This window comes from Rattus norvegicus, chromosome 1, assembly GCF_021556685.1.
Source record: "Rattus norvegicus strain SHRSP/BbbUtx chromosome 1, alternate assembly SHRSP_T2T, whole genome shotgun sequence".
In the NCBI taxonomy this organism is placed as follows: Eukaryota; Metazoa; Chordata; class Mammalia; order Rodentia; family Muridae; genus Rattus; species Rattus norvegicus.
In genome coordinates this window covers 250,932,867-250,937,251 of record NC_141534.1, presented here as the reverse complement: position 1 = coordinate 250,937,251, position 4,385 = coordinate 250,932,867, and the positions used below count along the sequence as shown (strand labels likewise).

Here is a 4,385-nt window from a genome sequence, read left to right as displayed (position 1 = left end):
TCCCATTGTTGATTCTTGATCTTAGAGCATAAGCCAGTGGTGTTTTGTTTAATAAATTTTCCCTAGTGACCATGTGTTCGATACTCATACACACTTAATTTTTCAATTAATTTGAGTGTATCTGGTTTGATATGGAAGTTCTTGATCCATTTGAACTTATGCTTTGTACATGGTGATAAGAATGGATCTGTTTGCATTCTTCTACATGCTGACTTCCAGTTGAACCAGCACCATTTGTTGAAAATGCTATCTTTTTTCCATTGGATGGTTTTAGCTGTTTTGTCAAAGATCAAGTGACCACAGGTGTCTGGGTTCATGTGGGGGTCTTCATTTCTACTGCACTGATCTATCTGCCTGTCTCTCTACCAATACCATACAGTTTTTATGACTATTGCTCTGTAATATAGCTTGAGGTCAGGTATGATAATTCCCAAAGAAGTTCTTTTATTTTTGAATATACTTTTGCTATTCTCACTTTTTCTTTTTATTCAAAATGAATTTGCAAATTGCTCTTTCTAATTCTATGAAGATTTGAGAAGGATTTTGAAGGGATTTGCATTAAATATGTAGATTGCTTTTGGCAAAATGTTCATTTATACTACATTAATCTTGCAAATCCATCATCATGGGAGACCCATCCATCTTCTGAGATCTTCAGTTTCTTTCTTCAGAGAGTTGAAGTTCTTGTCATACAGGTCTTTCACTTGTTGGTTAAAGTCACACCAAGATATTGTATAATATTTGGGATTATTGTGAAGAGTGTCATTTCTCTAATTTCTTTCCCAACCTGTTTATCCTTTGAGTAGAGGAAGGCCAGGGATTTGTTTGAGTTAATTTTATACCCTGAATATTTGCTTAAGTTGTTTATTAAGTTAAGTAGTTCTCTGGATGAAATTTTGGGGTCACTTAAGTTTACTATCATATCATCTACATATAGTGATATTTTGATTTTTCCCTTCCAATTTGTATCCCTTTGACCTCCTTTTGTTGTCTGATTGCTCTGGTTAGGACTTCGAGTACTGTATTACATAAGTAGGGAGAGGATGGGCAGCCTTGTCTAGTCCCTGATTCTAGTGGGATTGCTTCAAGTTTCTCTACATTTAGTTTGATGTTAGCTACTGGTTTGCTGTATATGGCTTTAAATATGTTTAGATATGGGCCTTGAATTCCTAATCTTTCCAGGACTTTTTATCATGAAGGGGTGTTGAATTTTGTCAAATGCTTTCTCAGCATCTGATGAAATGATCATGTGGTTCTTATCTTTGGGTTTGTTTATTTAGTGGATTATATTGATGGATTTTTATATATTAAATGATCCCTGCATCCTGAGATGAAGCCTACTTGATCATGATGGATGATCCTTTTGATGTGTTCTTGGATTCGGTTTGCAAGATTTATATTGAATATTTATGCATCAATATTCATAAGGAAAATTGGTCTGAAGTTCTCTTCCTTTGTTGGGTCTTTGTGTGGTTTAGGTATAAGAGTAATTGTGACTTCATAGAATAAATATGGTACTGCTCTTTCTGTTTCTATTTTGTGGAATAATTTGGACAATATTGGTATGAGGTCTTCTATGAAGGTCTGATAGAATTCTGCACTAAACCCATCTGGTCCTGGGCTCTTTTTGGTTGGGAAACTATTAGTAACTGCTTCTATTTAGGAATTATGAGTTGTTTAGATGGTTTATTTGTTACTGACTTAACTTTGGTACCTGGTATCTGTCTAGAAAATTGTGAATTTCCTCCAGACTTTTTTTGAATATAGGATTCTGCAGTAGGATCTGATGATTTTTTTAATTTCCTCAGATTCTGTTGTTGTGTCCCCCTTTTCATTTCTGATTTTGATAATTTGGATGCACTCTTTGTGACCTCTGGTTAGTCTGGTTAAGGATTTATCTATTTTTTTTTTTTGATTTTTCTCAAAGAAGCTACTCCTGGTTTTGTTGATTCTTTGTATAGTCATTTTCATTTCTACTTGTTTGATTTTGGCCCTGAGCTTGATTATTTCCTGCCTTCTACTTCTCTTGGGCTCACTTTTTTGTTCTAGAGCTTTTAGGTGTGCTGTCAAGCTGCTGACATACGCTCTCCCCTTTTTCTTTTCAGGCCCTCACAGGTATGAGTTTTCCTCTTAGCCCAGCTTTAATTATGTCCCATAAATTTGGTATGTTGCGTCTTCATTTTCATTAAATTGTAAGAAATCTTTAATTTCCTTATTTCTTACTTGACTAAGTTTTCATTGAATAGAGCATTGTTCAACTTCCAAGTGTCTGTTGGACTTTCTGTCATTATTGTTGTTATTGAAGACCAACTTCGTTCTGTGGTGATCTGATAGGCTTCATGGACGTTTTTGTATCTTCCTGTATCTGTTGAGGCCTGTTTGTGACCAATTATATGGTCAATTTTGGAAAAGGTACCATAAGGTGCTGGGAAGAATGTATATCATTTTGTTTTAGGATGGAACATTCTATAAATATCTGTTAAATTCATTTGGTTCATAACTTCTGTTAGTTCCTCTATGTCCCTTTTTAATTTCTGTTTCCATGATCTGTCCATTGATGAGAGTGGAGCGCTGAACCTATTATTGTAGGATGTGCAATGTGTGATTTGAGCGTTAGTTAAGGTTTCTTTTACGAATGTAGGTGCCGTTGCATTTGGAGTATAGATATTTATGATTGAGAATTCATCTTTGTGAATTTTTACTTTGATTAACATGAAGTGTCCTTCCTTATCCTTTAGATGACTTTTAGTTGAAAGTCAATTTTATTCAATATTAGAATGGCAACCCCAGCTTGTTTCTTCAGGCCATACGATTGGAAATTTTTTTCCAGCCATTTGCTCAGAGGTAGAGTCTGCCGTGGTCTCTGAGGTTTATTTCCTGTATGCAGCAAAATTCTGGGTCCTCTCTATGTATGCAGTCTGTTAGTTTATGACGTTTTATTGGGGAATTGATTCCATTGATGTTGACATATATTAAGAAATAGTGATTGTCGCTCCCTGTTGTTTTCATTGTTAGAGGTAGAAATACGTTTGTGTGTCTCTCTTTTAGTTTCATTGCAAGGAGATTATATTCTTGCTTTCTGCATGACATAGTTTCTCTCCGTGTGTTGGAGTTTTCCATCTTATATCCTTTAGAGGAAGACATTGTGTAAATTTGGTTTTGTCATGGAATATCTTGGTTTCTCCTTCTATGTTAATTGAGAATGTTGCTGGATATAATAGCATGGGCTGGCATTTTTATTCTCTTAGGGTCTTTATGACATCTGCCCAGGATCTTTTGGATTTCATAGTCTCTGGTGAGAAGTCTCATGTAATTCTGATAGGTCTGCCTTTATACGTCACTCGACGTTTTCCCTTGCTGCTTTTAATATTCTTCCTTTGTTTTGTGCACTTGGTGTTTTAACTATTATGTGATGGGAGTAATTTCTCTTCTGATCCAATCTATTCTGACTTCTGTAGGTTTCCTGTGTATTTCTGGGCATCGCTTTCTTTAGATTAGGGAAGTTTTCTTCTATAATTTTGTTGAATATATTTACTGGCCCTTTAAGCTGGGAGTCTTCACTCTCTTCTATACCTATTATCCTAATGATTACATCCAGAGTTGACTGGATGTTTTGGGCTAGGAGTTTTTTGTGTTTTACATTCTCTTTGATAGTTGTACAAATTTTCCTATGCTATCTTCTGCCCCTGAGATTCTCTCTTCTATCTCTTGTATTCTATTGGAGATGCTCGTATCTATGACTACTTGTCTCTTCCTTAGGTTTTCTATCTCCATGGTTGTCTCCCTTTGTGCTTTCTTTATTCTTTATAATTCCATTTTTAAATCCTGGACAGTTTTGTTCAATACCTTCACCTGTTTGGTTGTGTTTTCCTGTAATTCTTTTGGGATTTTTGTGTTTCTTCTTTATGGGCTTCTACTTGTTAAAAATATGGAATTCTTCACGAATTTGCATGTCATCTTGCACAGGGGTCATGCTAATCTTCTCTATATCATTCCAATTTTGGTATATGTACTGCCAAAACAAGCAAAAAGATTTTTTTTAAGAAAAGACTGTTATACAGTATTTCCTAAATGATATTACACAAATTCAGTGGATTTTCTTAAAATTCTCATTTCAGTATTTCTTCTGATTTTTCTCTACTTTCTTTGTCTAAGACAAAACTATTTCTACTGGCCATTAAGCTGAGCCTTGTACATTTTGTCCTTTGCCTAGTCAGACAGAGAATGTAGGTAGTTGAGCCAGGGTGTGAATCCTTATCTTGCCCTTTTTTTCTCCATATAGAAATTCAGCTCTATTGCATCCACCAACCTTTACTGACAGTGTACTCTGATTCAAAATCAACCTTATTCAGACCTATTCAAAACAAACATGAATTTAGTTACTA

The 4,385-nt window shown here is 35.1% G+C and overlaps 1 non-coding gene across 1 annotated transcript; it reads right to left on the bottom strand.

Annotated features, from left to right (window-relative positions):
- Positions 1 to 3,922: 3,922 nt before the first annotated feature.
- LOC134485298 (U6 spliceosomal RNA) lies at positions 3,923 to 4,028 on the bottom strand. The gene has a single exon (XR_015655485.1). It is a non-coding gene; the product is annotated as a U6 spliceosomal RNA (small nuclear RNA).
- Positions 4,029 to 4,385: the final 357 nt, after the last annotated feature.